The following is a 19,821-nucleotide window of genomic DNA, read 5'->3' on the forward strand; positions in this document are numbered from 1 at the left end:
TCTACATCGCATTGATTTGAAGCTAAATCATGTGTTTTGCATGGATTTGATGCGAACTCGTTTGTTTCCCCTGCATTTGAAGCTATATCAGATATATCGCAAGTATCTGATGCTAAATCATTTGTTTCGCTTGGATTTGAAGCTAAACCTTCTACATCGTATCGATTTGATGCTAAATGATATGTATAGCATGGATTTTGAAGCTACCTCGTTTGATTCGTCTGCATTTGCAGCTATATCACTTATATCACACGTGCTTGAAGCTAAATAATTTGTTTCGCATGGATTTGAAGCTAAACCTTCTACATCGCATTGATTTGAAGTTTAATCATGTGTTTCGCTTGGATTTGAAGCTATACCTTCTACATCGCTTTGATTTGAAGCTAAATCATGTGTTTTGCATGGATTTGATGCTAACTCGTTCGTTTCCCCTGCATTTGGAGCTATTTCAGTTATATCGCAAGTATCTGATGCTAAATCATTTGTTTCGCATGGATTTGAAGCTAAAACTTCTACATCGCATTGATTTGAAGCTAAATCATGTGTTTGGCATGGATTTGAAGCTAACTCGGTCGTTTCGCCTGCATTTGATGCTATATCACTTATATCGCAAGTATCTGAAGCTAAATCATTTGTTTCGTATAGATTTGAAGCTAAACCTTCTACATCGTATTGATTTGAAGCTAAATGATGTGTACCGCAGGGATTTTGAAGCTAACTCGTTAGATTCGTCTGCATTTGAAGCAATATCAGTTATATCTCAAGTGTCTGATGCTAAATCATTTGTTTCGCATGAATTTTAAGCTAAACCTTCTACATCGCATTGATTTGAATCTAAATCATGGGTTTCGCTTGCATTTGAAGCTATACCTTCTACATCGTTCTGATTTGAAGCTAAATCATGTGTTCTGCATGGATTTGATGCTAACTCGTTTGTTTCCCCTGCATTTGAAGCTATTTCAGTTATATCGCAAGTATCTGGTGCTAAATCATTTGTTTCGCATGGATTTGAAGCATAGCCTTCTAATTCGCATGGATTTAAAGCTAAATGATGTGTACCGCATGGATTTTGGAGCTAACTCGTTTGATTCGTCTGCATTTGATGCTATATCACTTATATCGCAAGTATCTGAAGCTAAATCATTTGTTTCGCATGGTTTGAAGCTAAACCTTCTACATCGTATTGATTCGAAGCTAAATCATTTGTTTCGCATGGATTTGAAGCTAAGCCTTCTATTTCGCATGGATTTAAAGCTAAATGATGTGTATGGCATGGATTTTGAAGCTAACTCGTTTGATTCGTCTGCATTTGAAGCTATATCACTTATATCCCAAGTGTTTGACGCTAAATCATTTGTTTCGCCTGGATTTGACACTAAACCTTCTACATCGCATTGATTTGGAGTTAAATCATGTGTTTCGCTTGGATTTGAAGCTAAACTTTCTACATCGCATTGATTTGAAGCTAAATCATGTGTTTTGCATGGATTTGATGCTATACCTTCTACATCGCTTTGATTTGAAGCTAAATCATGTGTTCTGCATGGATTTGATGCTAACTCGATTGTTCCCCCTGCATTTGAAGCTATATCAGTTATATCGCAAGTATCTGATGCTAAATCATTTGTTTCGCATGGATTTGAAGCTATGCCTTCTACATCGCATTGATTTGAAGCAAAACCTTCTACATCGTATTGATTTGAAGCTAAATCATTTGTTTCGCATATATTTGAAGCTAAACCTTCTACATCGTATTGATTTGAAGCTGAAACATTTGTTTTGCATGGATTCGAAGCTAAGCCTTCTATTTCGCATGGATTTAAAGCTAAATGATGTGTATCGCATGGATCTTGAAGCTAACTCGTTTGATTCGTCTGCATTTGAAGCTACATCACTTATATCCCAAGTGTATGATGCTAAATCATTTGTTTCGCATGGATTTGAAGCTAAACCTTCTACATCACATTGATTTGCAGCTAAATCATGTGTTTGGCATGGATTTGAAGCTAACTCGGTCGTTTCGCCTGCATTTGATGCTATATCGCTTATGTCGCAAGTAGCTGAAGCTAAATCATTTGTGTCGCATGGATTTGAAGCTAAACCTTGTACATAGCATTGATTCGAAGCTTAATCATGTGTTTTGCATGGATTTGAAGCTAACTCGTATGTTTAGACTGCATTTGAAGCTATATCACTTATGTCGCAAGTATCTGAAGCAAAATCATTTGTTTCGCATGGATTTGAAGCTAACTCGTTTGTTTCGTCTGCAATTGAAGCTATATCACTTATACCGCAACTATTTGAAGGAAAATCATGTAGTTTTCATGGATTTGAAGCTAACTCGTTTGTTTCGACTGTATTTAAAGCTATATCACTTATGTCGCAAGTATCTGAAGCTCAATCATTCGTGTCGCATGGATTTGAAGCTAAATCATGTGTTTTGCATGGATTTGATGCTATACCTTCTACATCGCTTTGATTTGAAGCTAAATCATGTGTTCTGCATGGATTTGATGCTAACTCGTTTGTTTCCCCTGTATTTGAAGCTATTTCAGTTATATCGCAAGTATCTGATGCTAAATCATGTGTTTCGCTTGGATTTGAAGCTAAACCTTCTCCGTCGCATTGATTTGAAGCTAAGGCATGTGTTTTGCATGGATTTGATTGTAACTCATTGTTTCCCCTGCATTTGAATCTATATCAGTCATATCGCAAGTATCTGAAGTTAAATCATTTGTTTCGCACGGATTTGAAGCTAAACCTTCTACATCGTATTGATTTGAAGCTAAATGATGTGTACCGCAGGGATTTTGAAGCTAACTCGTTAGATTCGTCTGCATTTGAAGCAATATCAGTTATATCTCAAGTGTCTGATGCTAAATCATTTGTTTCGCATGAATTTTAAGCTAAACCTTCTACATCGCATTGATTTGAAGCTAAATCATGGGTTTCGCTTGCATTTGAAGCTACACCTTCTACATCGCTTTGATTTGAAGCTAAATCATGTGTTCTGCATGGATTTGATGCTAACTCGTTTGTTTCCCCTGCATTTGAAGCTATTTCAGTTATATCGCAAGTATCTGATGCTAAATCATTTGTTTCGCATGGATTTGAAGCATAGCCTTCTAATTCGCATGGATTTAAAGCTAAATGATGTGTACCGCATGGATTTTGGAGCTAACTCGTTTGATTCGTCTGCATTTGATGCTATATCACTTATATCGCAAGTATCTGAAGCTAAATCATTTGTTTCGCATGGTTTGAAGCTAAACCTTCTACATCGTATTGATTCGAAGCTAAATCATTTGTTTCGCATGGATTTGAAGCTAAGCCTTCTATTTCGCATGGATTTAAAGCTAAATGATGTGTATGGCATGGATTTTGAAGCTAACTCGTTTGATTCGTCTGCATTTGAAGCTATATCACTTATATCCCAAGTGTTTGATGCTAAATCATTTGTTTCGCCTGGATTTGACGCTAAACCTTCTAAATCGCATTGATTTGAAGTTAAATCATGTGTTTCGCTTGGATTTGAAGCTAAACTTTCTACATCGCATTGATTTGAAGCTAAATCATGTCTTTTGCATGGATTTGAAGATAACTCGTTTGTTTTCCCTCCATTTGAAGCTATATCACTTATATCGCTAGTATCTGAAGCTAAATCATTTGTTTCGCATGGATTTGAAGCTAAGCCTTCTACGTCATATCGATTTGAAGTTAAATGATATGTATCGCATGGATTTTGGAGCTTCCCCGTATGATTCGTTTGCATTTCCTGCTATATCACTTATATCCCAAGTGTTTGTAGGTAAATCATTTGTTTCGCATGGATTTGAAGCTAAACCTTCTACATCGCATTGTTTTGAAGCTAAATCATGTGTTTCGCTTGGATTTGAAGCTATACCTTCTACATCGCTTTGATTTGAAGCTAAATCATGTGATTCGTTTGGATTTGAAGCTAACTCGTTTGTGTCGCCTGCATTTGAAGCTATATCACTTATATCCCAAGAGTTTGAAGCTAAATCATTTGTTTCGCGTGGATTTGAAGCTAAACCTTCTACATCGTATTGATTTAAAGCTAAATCATGTGTTTCGCTTGGATTGGAAGCTAACTCGTTTATTTCGTCTGCATTTGAAACTGTATCACTTATATCGCAAGTATCTGATGCTTAATCATTTGTGTAGCTTGGATTTGAAGCTAAATCTTCTACATAGCGTTGCATTGAAGCTTAATCATGTGTTTTGCATGAATTTGAAGCTAACTCGTTTGTTTCTCCTGCATTTGAATCTATATCACTTATATCGCATGTATCTGATGCTAAATCAATTGTATCGCTTGGATTTGAAGCTAAACCTTCTACATCGCATTGATTTGAAGCTAAATCATGTGATTCGTTTGGATTTGAAGCTAACTTGTTTGTTTCGTCTGCATTTGAAGCTATATCACTTATATCCCAAGAGTTTGAAGCTAAATCATTTGTTTCGCGTGGTTTTGAAGCTAAACCTTCTACGTCGTATTGATTTAAAGCTAAATCATGTGTTTCGCTTGGATATGAAGCTAACTCGTTTGTTTCCGTCTGCATTTGAAGCTATATCACTTGTATCGCAAGTATCTGAAGCTAAATCATTTCTTTCGCATGGATTTGAAGCTAAACATTCTACATCGCATTGATTTGCAGCTAAATCATGTGTTTCGCATGTATTTGAAGCTAACTCGTTCGTTTCGCCTGCATTTGAAGCAATATCAATTTATCGCAAGTGTTTGAAGCTAAATCATTTGTTTCGCATGGATTTGAAGCTAAACCTTCTACATCGTATCGATTTGAAGCTAAATGATATGTATAGCATGGATTTTGAAGCTACCCCGTTTGATTCGTCTGCATTTGCAGCTATATCACTTATATCACAAGTGCTTGAAGCTAAATCATTTGTTTCGCATGGATTTGAAGCTAAACCTTCTACATCGCATTGATTTGAAGCTAAACCTTCTACATCGCATTGATTTGAAGCTTAATCATGTGTTTCGCTTGGATTTAAAGCTATACCTTCTACATCGCATTGATTTGAAGCTAAATCATGTGTTTTGCATGGATTTGATGCGAACTCGTTTGTTTCCCCTGCATTTGAAGCTATATCAGATATATCGCAAGTATCTGATGCTAAATCATTTGTTTCGCTTGGATTTGAAGCTAAACCTTCTACATCGTATCGATTTGATGCTAAATGATATGTATAGCATGGATTTTGAAGCTACCTCGTTTGATTCGTCTGCATTTGCAGCTATATCACTTATATCACACGTGCTTGAAGCTAAATCATTTGTTTCGCATGGATTTGAAGCTAAACCTTCTACATCGCATTGATTTGAAGTTTAATCATGTGTTTCGCTTGGATTTGAAGCTATACCTTCTACATCGCTTTGATTTGAAGCTAAATCATGTGTTTTGCATGGATTTGATGCTAACTCGTTCGTTTCCCCTGCATTTGGAGCTATTTCAGTTATATCGCAAGTATCTGATGCTAAATCATTTGTTTCGCATGGATTTGAAGCTAAAACTTCTACATCGCATTGATTTGAAGCTAAATCATGTGTTTTGCATGGATTTTATGCTAACTCATTTGTTTCCCCTGCATTTGAAGCTATATCAGTTATATCGCAAGTATCTGATGCTAAATCATTTGTTTCGTATGGATTTGAAGCTATACCTTCTACATCGCATTGATTTGCAGCTAAATCATGTGTTTCGCATGGATTTGAAGCTAACTCGTTCGTTTCGCCTGCATTTGATGCTATATCACTTATATCGCAAGTGTTTGAAGCTAAATCATTTGTTTCGCATGGATTTGAAGCTAAACCTTCTACATCGTATCGATTTGAAGCTAAATGATATGTATCGCATGGATTTTGAAGCTACCCCGTTTGATTCGTCTGCATTTGCAGCTATATCACTTATATCACAAGTGCTTGAAGCTAAATCATTTGTTTCGCATGGATTTGAATCTAAACCTTCTACATCGCATTGATGTGAAGCTTAATCATGTGTTTCGCTTGGATTTGAAGCTATAGCTTCTACATCGCTTTGATTTGAAGCTAAATCATGTGTTTTGCATGGATTTGATGCTAACTCGTTTGTTTCCCATGCATTTGAAGCTATATCAGTTATATCGTAAGTATCTCATGCTAAATCATTTGTTTCGAATGGATTTGAAGCTAAACATTCTACATCGCATTGATTTAAGCTAAATCATGTGTTTCGCATGGATTTGAAGCTAACTCGTTCGTTTCGTCTGCATTTGATGCTATATCACTTATATCGCAAGTGTTTAAAGCTAAATCATTTGTTTCGCATGTATTTGAAGCTAACTCGTTAGTTTCGCCTGCATTTGAAGCAATATCAATGTATCGCAAGTAACTGAACCTAAATCATTTGTTTCGCATGGATTTGAAGCTAAGCCTTCTACTTCGTATCGATTTGAAGTTAAATGATATGTATCGCATGGATTTTGGAGCTTCCCCGTTTGATTCGTCTGCATTTCCTGCTGTATCACTTATATCTCAAGTGTTTGTAGGTAAATCATTTGTTTCGCATGGATTTGAAGCTAAACCTTCTACATCGCATTGATTTGCAGCTAAATCATGTGTTTCGCATGGATTTGAAGCTAACTCGTTCGTTTCGTCTGCATTTGATGCTGTATCACTTATATCGCAAGTGTTTAAAGCTAAATCATGTGTTTCGCATGGATTTGAAGCTAACTCGTCTGTTTCGTCTGCATTTGAAGCTATATCACTTGTATGCCAGGCATTTGAAAGTAAATTATTTGTTTCGCCTCGGTTTGAAGTTAAACCTTCTAAATCGTATTGATTTGAAGCTAAATCGTGTGATTCGCATGGATTTGAAGCTAACTCGTTTGCTTCCCCTGCAATTGAAACTATATCACTTATATCGCAACTATCTGAAGCTAAATCATTTTTTTCGCATGGATTTGAAGTTAAACATTCTACATCGCATTGATTTGCAGCTAAATCATGTGTTTCGCATGGATTTCAAGCTAACTCGTTCGTTTCGCCTGCATTTGGTGCTATATCACTTATATCGCAAGTGTTTGAAGCTAAATCATTTGTTTCGCATGGATTTGAAGCAAAACCTTCTACATCGTATCGATTTGAAGCTAAATGATATGTATAGCATGGATTTTGAAGCTGCCCCGTTTGATTCGTCTGCATTTGCTGCTATATCACTTATATCACAAGTGCTTGAAGCTAAATCATTTGTTTCGCATGGATTTGAAGCTAAACCTTCTACATCGTATTGATTTAAAGCTAAATCATGCGCTTCGCTTGGATATGAAGCTAACTCGTTTGTTTCCGTCAGCATTTGAAGCTATATCACTTGTATCGCAAGTATTTGAAGCTAAATCATTTGTGTCGCAAGGATTTGAAGCTAAACCTTCTACATAGCATTGATTTGAAGATTAATCATGTGTTTCGCATGGATTTGAAGCTAACTCGTTTGTTTCGTCTGCATTTGAAGCTATATCACTTGTATAGCTAGTATCTGAAGCTAAATCATTTTTTTCGCATGGATTTGAAGCTAAACCTTCTACATCGCATTGATTTGCAGGTAAATCATGTGTTTCGCATGGATTTGAAGCTAACTCGTCTGTTTCGTCTGCATTTGAAGCTATATCACTTATATGCCAGGCATTTGAAAGTAAATTATTTGTTTCGCCTCGATTTGAAGTTAAACCTTCTAAATCGCATTGATTTTAAGCTAAATCGTGTGATTCGCATGGATTTGAAGCTAACTCGTTTGCTTCCCCTGCAATTGAAACTATATCACTTATATCGAAACTATCTGATGTTAAATCATTTGTTTCGCATGGATTTCAAGCTAAACCTTCTACATCGCATTGATTTGAAGCTAAATCATGTGATTCGTGTGGATTTGAAGCTAACTCGTTTGTTTCGCCTGCATTTGAAGCTATATCACTTATATTCCAAGTGTTTGAAGCTAAATCATTTGTTTTGCATGGATTTGAAGCTCAACCTTCTACATCGTATTGATTTAAAGCTAAAACATGTGTTTCGCTTGGATATGAACCTAACTCGCTTGTTTCCGTCTGCATTTGAAGCTATATCACTTGTACCGCAAGTATGTGAAGCTAAATCATTTGTGTCGCAAGGATTTGAAGCTAAACCTTCTGCTTAGCATTGATTTGAAGCTTAATCATGTGTTTCGCATGGATTTGAAGCTAACTCGTTAGTTTCGTCTGCATTTGAAGCTATATCACTTGTATCGCTAGTATCTGAAGCTAAATCATTTTTTTCGCATGGATTTGAAGCTAAATATTCTACATCGCATTGATTTGCAGCTAAATCATGTGTTTCGTATGGATTTGAAGCTAACTCGTTCGTTTCGCCTGCATTTGAAGCTATATCAGTTATATCGCAAGTATCTGAAGCTAAATCATTTGTTTCGCATGGATTTGAAGCTAAACCTTCTACATCGCATTGATTTGAAGCTAAATCATGTGTTTTGCATGGATTTTATGCTAACTCGTTTGTTTCCCCTGCATTTGAAGCTATATCAGTTATATCGCAAGTATCTGATGCTAAATCATGTGTTTCGCATGGATTTGAAGCTAACTCGTTCGTTTCGTCTGCATTTGATGCTATATCACTTATATCGCAAGTGTTTAAAGCTAAATCATTTGTTTCGCATGGATTTGAAGCTAAACCTTCTACATGGTATCGATTTGAAGCTAAATGATATGTATTGCATTGATTTCGAAGCTATTCCGTTTGATTCGTCTGCATTTGCTGCTATACCACTTATATCACAAGTGTTTGAAGCTTAATCATTTGTTTCGCATGGATTTGAAGCTAAACCTTCTACATCGCATTGATTTAAAGCGAAATCATGTGTTTTGCATGTATTTTATGCTAACTCGTTTGTTTCCCCTGCATTTGAAGCTATATCAGTTATATCGCAAGTATCTGATGCCAAATCATTTGTTTCGCATGGATTTGAAGCTAAACCTTCTACATCGCATTGATTTGCAGCTAAATCATGTGTTTCGCATGGATTTGAAGCTAATTCGTCTGTTTCGTCTGCATTTGAAGCTATATCACTTATATGCCAGGCATTTGAAAGTAAATTATTTGTTTCGCCTCGATTTGAAGTTAAACCTTCTAAATCGCATTGATTTGAAGCTAAATCGTGTGATTCGCATGGATTTGAGGCTAACTCGTTTACTTCCCCTGCAGTTGAAACTATATCACTTATATCGCATTGATTTGAAGCTGAATCATTTGTTTCGCATGGATTTCAAGCTAAACCTTCTACATCGCATTGATTTGAAGCTAAATCATGTGATTCGTTTGGATTTGAAGCTAACTCGTTTGTTTCGCCTGCATTTGAAGCTATATCACTTATATCCCAAGTGTTTGAAGCTAAATCATTTGTTTTGCATGGATTTGAAGCTAAACGTTCTGCATCGTATTGATTTAAAGCTAAATCATGTGTTTCGCTTGGATATGAAGCTAACTCGCTTGTTTCCGTCTGCATTTGAAGCTATATCACTTGTACCACAAGTATCTGAAGCTAAATCATTTGTGTCGCAAGGATTTGAAGCTAAACCTTCTACATAGCATTGATTTGAAGCTTAATCATGTGTTTCGCATGGATTTGAAGCTAACTCGTTAGTTTCGTCTGCATTTGAAGCTATATCACTTGTATCGCTAGTATCTGAAGCTAAATCATTTTTTTCGCATGAATTTGAAGCTAAACATTCTACATCGCATTGATTTGCAGCTAAATCATGTGTTTCGCATGGATTTGAAGCTAACTCGTTCGTTTCGCCTGCATTTGATGCTATATCACTTATATCGCAAGTGTTTGAAGCTAAATCATTTGTTTCGCATGGATTTGAATCTAAACCTTCTACATCGTATCGATTTGAAGCTAAATGATATGTATAGCATGGATTTTGAAGATACCCCGTTTGATTCGTCTGCATTTGCAGCTATATCACTTATATCACAAGTGCTTGAAGCTAAATCATTTGTTTCGCATGGATTTGAAGCTAAACCTTCTACATCGCATTGATTTGATGCTTAATGATGTGTTTCGCTTGGATTTGAAGCTATACCTTCTACATCGCTTTGATTTGAAGCTAAATCATGTGTTTTGCATGGATTTGATGCTAACTCGTTCGTTTCGCCTGCATTTGAAGCTATATCAGATATATCGCAAGTATCTGATGCTAAATCATGTGTTTCGCATGGATTTGAAGCTAACTCGTTCGTTTCGTCTGCATTTGATGCTATATCACTTATATCGCAAGTGTTTAAAGCTAAATCATTTGTTTCGCATGGATTTGAAGCTAAACCTTCTACATCGTATCGATTTGAAGCTAAATGATATGTATCGCATGGATTTTGAAGCTATTCCGTTTGATTCGTCTGCATTTGCTGCTATACCACTTATATCACAAGTGTTTGAAGCTTAATCATTTGTTTCGCATGGATTTGAAGCTAAACCTTCTACATCGCATTGATTTGAAGCGAAATCATGTGTTTTGCATGGATTTTATGCTAACTCGTTTGCTTCCCCTGCAATTGAAACTATATCACTTATATCGCAACTATCTGAAGCTAAATCATTTTTTTCGCATGGATTTGAAGTTAAACATTCTACATCGCATTGATTTGCAGCAAAATCATGTGTTTCGCATGAATTTCAAGCTAACTCGTTCGTTTCGCCTGCATTTGATGCTATATCACTTATATCGCAAGTGTTTGAAGCTAAATCATTTGTTTCGCATGGATTTGAAGCAAAACCTTCTACATCGTATCGATTTGAAGCTAAATGATATGTATAGCATGGATTTTGAAGCTACCCCGTTTGATTCGTCTGCATTTGCAGCTATATCACTTATATCACAAGTGCTTGAAGCTAAATCATTTGTTTCGCATGGATTTGAAGCTAAACCTTCTACATCGTATTGATTTAAAGCTAAATCATGTGTTTCGCTTGGATATGAAGCTAACTCGTTTGTTTCCGTCAGCATTTGAAGCTATATCACTTGTATCGCAAGTATTTGAAGCTAAATCATTTGTGTCGCAAGGATATGAAGCTAAACCTTCTACATAGCATTGATTTGAAGATTAATCATGTGTTTCGCATGGATTTGAAGCTAACTCGTTTGTTTCGTCTGCATTTGAAGCTATATCACTTGTATAGCTAGTATCTGAAGCTAAATCATTTTTTTCGCATGGATTTGAAGCTAAACATTCTACATCGCATTGATTTGCAGCTAAATCATGTGTTTCGCATGTATTTGAAGCTAACTCGTTCGTTTCGCCTGCATTTGATGCTATATCAGTTATATCGCAAGTATCTGATGCTAACTCATTTGTGTCGCATGGATTTGAAGCTAAGCCTTCTACTTCGTATCGATTTGAAGTTAAATGATATGTATCGCATGGATTTTGGAGCTTCCCCGTTTGATTCCTCTGCATTTCCTGCTATATCACTTATATCCCAATTGTTTGTAGGTAAATCATTTGTTTCGCATGGATTTGAAGCTAAACCTTCTACATCGCATTGATTTGCAGCTAAATCATGTGTTTCGCATGGATTTGAAGCTAACTCGTCTGTTTCGTCTGCATTTGAAGCTATATCACTTATATGCCAGGCATTTGAAAGTAAATTATTTGTTTCGCCTCGATTTGAAGTTAAACCTTCTAAATCGCATTGATTTTAAGCTAAATCGTGTGATTCGCATGGATTTGAAGCTAACTCGTTTGCTTCCCCTGCAATTGAAACTATATCACTTATATGCCAGGCATTTGAAAGTAAATTATTTGTTTCGCCTCGATTTGAAGTTAAACCTTCTAAATCGCATTGATTTTAAGCTAAATCGTGTGATTCGCATGGATTTGAAGCTAACTCGTTTGCTTCCCCTGCAATTGAAACTATATCACTTATATCGAAACTATCTGATGTTAAATCATTTGTTTCGCATGGATTTCAAGCTAAACCTTCTACATCGCATTGATTTGAAGCTAAATCATGTGATTCGTGTGGATTTGAAGCTAAACCTTCTACATCGTATTGATTTAAAGCTAAATCATGTGTTTCGCTTGGATATGAACCTAACTCGTTTGTTTCCGTCTGCATTTGAAGCTATATCACTTGTACCGCAAGTATCTGAAGCTAAATCATTTGTGTCGCAAGGATTTGAAGCTAAACCTTCTGCGTAGCATTGATTTGAAGCTTAATCATGTGTTTCGCATGGATTTGAAGCTAACTCGTTAGTTTCGTCTGCATTTGAAGCTATATCACTTGTATCGCTAGTATCTGAAGCTAAATCATTTTTTTCGCATGGATTTGAAGCTAAATATTCTACATCGCATTGATTTGCTGCTAAACCATGTGTTTCGTATGGATTTGAAGCTAACTCGTTCGTTTCGCCTGCATTTGAAGCTATATCAGTTATATCGCAAGTATCTGAAGCTAAATCATTTGTTTCGCATGGATTTGAAGCTAAACCTTCTACATCGCATTGATTTGAAGCTAAATCATGTGTTTTGCATGGATTTTATGCTAACTCGTTTGTTTCCCCTGCATTTGAAGCTATATCAGTTATATCGCAAGTATCTGATGCTAAATCATGTGTTTCGCATGGATTTGAAGCTAACTCGTTCGTTTCGTCTGCATTTGATGCTATATCACTTATATCGCAAGTGTTTAAAGCTAAATCATTTGTTTCGCATGGATTTGAAGCTAAACCTTCTACATCGTATCGATTTGAAGCTAAATGATATGTATCGCATGGATTTTGAAGCTATTCCGTTTGATTCGTCTGCATTTGCTGCTATACCACTTATATCACAAGTGTTTGAAGCTTAATCATTTGTTTCGCATGGATTTGAAGCTAAACCTTCTACATCGCATTGATTTGAAGCGAAATCATGTGTTTTGCATGTATTTTATGCTAACTCGTTTGTTTCCCCTGCATTTGAAGCTATATCAGTTGTATCGCAAGTATCTGTTGCCCAATCATTTGTTTCGCATGGATTTGAGGCTAAACCTTCTACATCGCATTGATTTGCAACTAAATCATGTGTTTCGCATGGATTTGAAGCTAACTCGTTCGTTTCGCCTGTATTTGAAGCTATATCACTTATATCACAAGTGCTTGAAGCTAAATCATTTGTTTCGCATGGATTTGAATCTAAACCTTCTACATCGCATTGATGTGAAGCTTAATCATGTGTTTCGCTTGGATTTGAAGCTATAGCTTCTACATCGCTCTGATTTGAAGCTAAATCATGTGTTTTGCATGGATTTTATGCTAACTCATTTGTTTCCCCTGCATTTGAAGCTATATCAGTTATATCGCAAGTATCTCATGCTAAATCATTTGTTTCGCATGGATTTGAAGCTAAACATTCTACATCGCATTGATTTAAGCTAAATCATGTGTTTCGCATGGATTTGAAGCTAACTCGTTCGTTTCGTCTGCATTTGATGCTATATCACTTATATCGCAAGTGTTTAAAGCTAAATCATTTGTTTCGCATGTATTTGAAGCTAACTCGTTAGTTTCGCCTGCATATGAAGCAATATCAATGTATCGCATGTAACTGAACCTAAATCATTTGTTTCGCATGGATTTGAAGCTAAGCCTTCTACTTCGTATCGATTTGAAGTTAAATGATATGTATCGCATGGATTTTGGAGCTTCCCCGTTTGATTCGTCTGCATTTCCTGCTGTATCACTTATATCCCAAGTGTTTGTAGGTAAATCATTTGTTTCGCATGGATTTGAAGCTAAACCTTCTACATCGCATTGATTTGCAGCTAAATCATGTGTTTCGCATGGATTTGAAGCTAACTCGTTCGTTTCGTCTGCATTTGATGCTGTATCACTTATATCGCAAGTGTTTAAAGCTAAATCATGTGTTTCGCATGGATTTGAAGCTAACTCGTCTGTTTCGTCTGCATTTGAAGCTATATCACTTATATGCCAGGCATTTGAAAGTAAATTATTTGTTTCGCCTCGGTTTGAAGTTAAACCTTCTAAATCGCATTGATTTGAAGCTAAATCGTGTGATTCGCATGGATTTGAAGCTAACTCGTTTGCTTCCTCTGCAATTGAAACTATATCACTTATATCGCAACTATCTGAAGCTAAATCATTTTTTTCGCATGGATTTGAAGTTAAACATTCTACATCGCATTGATTTGCAGCTAAATCATGTGTTTCGCATGGATTTCAAGCTAACTCGTTCGTTTCGCCTGCATTTGATGCTATATCACTTATATCGCAAGTGTTTGAAGCTAAATCATTTGTTTCACATGGATTTGAAGCAAAACCTTCTACATCGTATCGATTTGAAGCTAAATGATATGTATAGCATGGATTTTGAAGCTACCCCGTTTGATTCGTCTGCATTTGCAGCTATATCACTTATATCACAAGTGCTTGAAGCTAAATCATTTGTTTCGCATGGATTTGAAGCTAAACCTTCTACATCGTATTGATTTAAAGCTAAATCATGCGTTTCGCTTGGATATGAAGCTAACTCGTTTGTTTCCGTCAGCATTTGAAGCTATATCACTTGTATCGCAAGGTTTTGAAGCTAAATCATTTGTGTCGCAAGGATTTGAAGCTAAGCCTTCTACATAGCATTGATTTGAAGATTAATCATGTGTTTCGCATGGATTTGAAGCTAACTCGTTTGTTTCGTCTGCATTTGAAGCTATATCACTTGTATAGCTAGTATCTGAAGCTAAATCATTTTTTTCGCATGGATTTGAAGCTAAACATTCTACATCGCATTGATTTGCAGCTAAATCATGTGTTTCGCATGTATTTGAAGCTAACTCGTTCGTTTCGCCTGCATTTGATGCTATATCACTTATATCGCAAGTGTTTGAAGCTAAATCATTTGTTTCGCATGGATTTGATGCTAACTCGTTCGTTTCTCCTGCATTTGAAGCTATATCAGTTATATCGCAAGTATCTGATGCTAACTCATTTGTGTCGCATGGATTTGAAGCTAAGCCTTCTACTTCGTATCGATTTGAAGTTAAATGATATGTATAGCATGGATTTTGGAGCTTCCCTGTTTGATTCCTCTGCATTTCCTGCTATATCACTTATATCCCAATTGTTTGTAGGTAAATCATTTGTTTCGCATGGATTTGAAGCTAAACCTTCTACATCGCATTGATTTGCAGCTAAATCATGTGTTTCGCATGGATTTGAAGCTAACTCGTCTGTTTCGTCTGCATTTGAAGCTATATCACTTATATGCCAGGCATTTGAAAGTAAATTATTTGTTTCGCCTCGATTTGAAGTTAAACGTTCTAAATCGCATTGATTTTAAGCTAAATCGTGTGATTCGCATGGATTTGAAGCTAACTCGTTTGCTTCCCCTGCAATTGAAACTATATCACTTATATCGAAACTATCTGATGTTAAATCATTTGTTTCGCATGGATTTCAAGCTAAACCTTCTACATCGCATTGATTTGAAGCTAAATCATGTGATTCGTGTGGATTTGAAGCTAACTCGTTTGTTTCGCCTACATTTGAAGCTATATCACTTATATTCCAAGTGTTTGAAGCTAAATCATTTGTTTTGCATGGATTTGAAGCTAAACCTTCTACATCGTATTGATTTAAAGCTAAATCATGTGTTTCGCTTGGATATGAACCTAACTCGTTTGTTTCCGTCTGCATTTGAAGCTATATCACTTGTACCGCAAGTATCTGAAGCTAAATCATTTGTGTCGCAAGGATTTGAAGCTAAACCTTCTGCGTAGCATTGATTTGAAGCTTAATCATGTGTTTCGCATGGATTTGAAGCTAACTCGTTAGTTTCGTCTGCATTTGAAGCTATATCACTTGTATCGCTAGTATCTGAAGCTAAATCATTTTTTTCGCATGGATTTGAAGCTAAATATTCTACATCGCATTGATTTGCAGCTAAATCATGTGTTTCGGATGGATTTGAAGCTAACTCGTTCGTTTCGCCTGCATTTGAAGCTATATCAGTTATATCGCAAGTATCTGAAGCTAAATCATTTGTTTCGCATGGATTTGAAGCTAAACCTTCTACATCGCATTGATTTGTAGCTAAATCATGTGTTTTGCATGGATTTTATGCTAACTCGTTTGTTTCCCCTGCATTTGAAGCTATATCAGTTATATCGCAAGTACCTGATGCCCAATCATTTGTTTCGCATGGATTTGAGGCTAAACCTTCTACATCGCATTGATTTGCAACTAAATCATGTGTTTCGCATGGATTTGAAGCTAACTCGTTCGTTTCGCCTGTATTTGAAGCTATATCACTTATATCACAAGTGCTTGAAGCTAAATCATTTGTTTCGCATGGATTTGAATCTAAACCTTCTACATCGCATTGATGTGAAGCTTAATCATGTGTTTCGCTTGGATTTGAAGCTATAGCTTCTACATCGCTTTGATTTGAAGCTAAATCATGTGTTTTGCATGGATTTGATGCTAACTCGTTTGTTTCCCATGCATTTGAAGCTATATCAGTTATATCGTAAGTATCTCATGCTAAATCATTTGTTTCGCATGGATTTGAAGCTAAACATTCTACATCGCATTGATTAAAGCTAAATCATGTGTTTCGCATGGATTTGAAGCTAACTCGTTCGTTTCGTCTGCATTTGATGCTATATCACTTATATCGCAAGTGTTTAAAGCTAAATCATTTGTTTCGCATGTATTTGAAGCTAACTCGTTAGTTTCGCCTGCATTTGAAGCAATATCAATGTATCGCAAGTAACTGAACCTAAATCATTTGTTTCGCATGGATTTGAAGCTAAGCCTTCTACTTCGTATCGATTTGAAGTTAAATGATATGTATCGCATGGATTTTGGAGCTTTCCTGTTTGATTCCTCTGCATTTCCTGCTATATCACTTATATCCCAATTGTTTGTAGGTAAATCATTTGTTTCGCATGGATTTGAAGCTAAACCTTCTACATCGCATTGATTTGCAGCTAAATCATGTGTTTCGCATGGATTTGAAGCTAACTCGTCTGTTTCGTCTGCATTTGAAGCTATATCACTTATATGCCAGGCATTTGAAAGTAAATTATTTGTTTCGCCTCGATTTGAAGTTAAACGTTCTAAATCGCATTGATTTTAAGCTAAATCGTGTGATTCGCATGGATTTGAAGCTAACTCGTTTGCTTCCCCTGCAATTGAAACTATATCACTTATATCGAAACTATCTGATGTTAAATCATTTGTTTCGCATGGATTTCAAGCTAAACCTTCTACATCGCATTGATTTGAAGCTAAATCATGTGATTCGTGTGGATTTGAAGCTAACTCGTTTGTTTCGCCTGCATTTGAAGCTATATCACTTATATTCCAAGTGTTTGAAGCTAAATCATTTGTTTTGCATGGATTTGAAGCTAAACCTTCTACATCGTATTGATTTAAAGCTAAATCATGTGTTTCGCTTGGATATGAACCTAACTCGTTTGTTTCCGTCTGCATTTGAAGCTATATCACTTGTACCGCAAGTATCTGAAGCTAAATCATTTGTGTCGCAAGGATTTGAAGCTAAACCTTCTGCGTAGCATTGATTTGAAGCTTAATCATGTGTTTCGCATGGATTTGAAGCTAACTCGTTAGTTTCGTCTGCATTTGAAGCTATATCACTTGTATCGCTAGTATCTGAAGCTAAATAATTTTTTTCGCATGGATTTGAAGCTAAATATTCTACATCGCATTGATTTGCAGCTAAATCATGTGTTTCGTATGGATTTGAAGCTAACTCGTTCGTTTCGCCTGCATTTGAAGCTATATCAGTTATATCGCAAGTATCTGAAGCTAAATCATTTGTTTCGCATGGATTTGAAGCTAAACCTTCTACATCGCATTGATTTGAAGCTAAATCATGTGTTTTGCATGGATTTTATGCTAACTCGTTTGTTTCCCCTGCATTTGAAGCTATATCAGTTATATCGCAAGTATCTGATGCTAAATCATGTGTTTCGCATGGATTTGAAGCTAACTCGTTCGTTTCGTCTGCATTTGAAGCTATATCACTTATATCGCTAGTATCTGAAGCTAAATAATTTGTTTCGCATGTATTAGAAGCTAGACTTTCTACATCGCATTGATTTGAAGCTAAATCATGTGACTCGCTTGGATTGGCAGCTAAATCGTTTGTTTCGTCTGCATTTGAAGATATATCACTTATATCCCAAGTGTTTGAAGATAAATCATTTGTTTCGCATGGATTTGAAGATAAACCTTCTACATCGCATTGGTTTGATGCTAGATCATGTGTTTCGCATGGGTTTGAAGCTAATTCATGTGTTTCGCATGGATTTGAATCTTAACCTTATACTTCGCATTGATTTGTTGCTAAATCATGTGTTTCGCATGGAATTGAAGCTAACTGGTTTTATTCGTCTGCATTTGAAGCAATATCACTTATATCGCAAGTATCTGATGCTAAAACATTGGTTTCGCATGGATTTGAAGCTAAACCTTCTACATCGCATTGATTTGCTGCTAAATCATGTGTTTCGCATGGATTTGAAGCTAACTCGTTTGTTTCGTCTGCACTTGACGCTATGTCAGTTATATCGCAAGTTCTGAAGCTAAATCATTGGTTTCGCATGGATTTGAAGCTAATCCTTCTACATCGCACTGATTTGCTGCTATATCATGTGTTTCGCATGGAATTGAAGCTTACTGGTTTGATTCGTCTGCATTTGAAGCAATATCACTTATATCGCAAGTGTCTGAATCTAAATCATTGGTTTCGCATGGATTTCAAGCTAAACCTTCTGCATCGCATTAATTTTAACTAAATCATGTTCTTCGCATGGATTTGGAGCTAACTCGTTTGTTTCGTCTGCCTTTGAAGCTATACCACTTATATCGCAAGTATCTGAAGCTAAATCATTCGTTTCGCATGTATTTGAAGCTAAACCTTCTACATTGCATTGATTTACTGCTAAATCATGTGTTTCGCATGGATTTGAAGCTAACTCGTTTATTTCGTCTGCATTTGAAACTGTATCACTTATACCGCAAGTATATGAAGCTTAATCATTTGTGTCGCTTGGATTAGAAGCCAACCTTCCCCATAGCATTGAATTGAAGCTTAATCATGTGTTTTGCATGAATTTGAAGCTAACTCGTTTGTTTCTCCTGCATTTGAATCTATATCACTTATATCGCATGTATCTGATGCTAAATCAATTGTATCGCATGGATTTGAAGATAATCCTTCAACTTCGAATTGATTTGAAGCTAAATCATGTGTTTCGTTTGGATTGGAAACTAGCTCGCTTATTTCGTCTGCATTTGAAGCTGTATCACTTATATCGCAAGTGTCTAAAGCTAAATCATTTGTGTCTCATGAATTTGAAGCTAAACCTTCTACATAGCATTGCTTTGCAGCTAAATCATGAGTTTCGCATGGTTTTGAAGCTAACTCGTTTGTTACGTCTGCATTTGAAGCTATATCAATGTATCGCAAGTATCTGAACCTAAATCATTTGTTTCGCATGGATTTGAAGCTAAGCCTTCTACTTCGTATCGATTTGAAGTTAAATGATGTGTATCGCATGAATTTTGAAGCTAACTCGTTTGATTCGTCTGCATTTGAAGCTATATCAGTTATGTCGCAAGTAGCTGATGCTAAATCATTTGTTTCGCATGGATTTGAAGCGAAACCTTCTACATCACATTGATTTGCAGCTAAATCATGTGTTTGGCATGGATTTGAAGCTAACTCGG

Source organism: Megalopta genalis, unplaced genomic scaffold, assembly GCF_051020955.1.
Source record: "Megalopta genalis isolate 19385.01 unplaced genomic scaffold, iyMegGena1_principal scaffold0064, whole genome shotgun sequence".
NCBI lineage: Eukaryota > Metazoa > Arthropoda > Insecta > Hymenoptera > Halictidae > Megalopta > Megalopta genalis.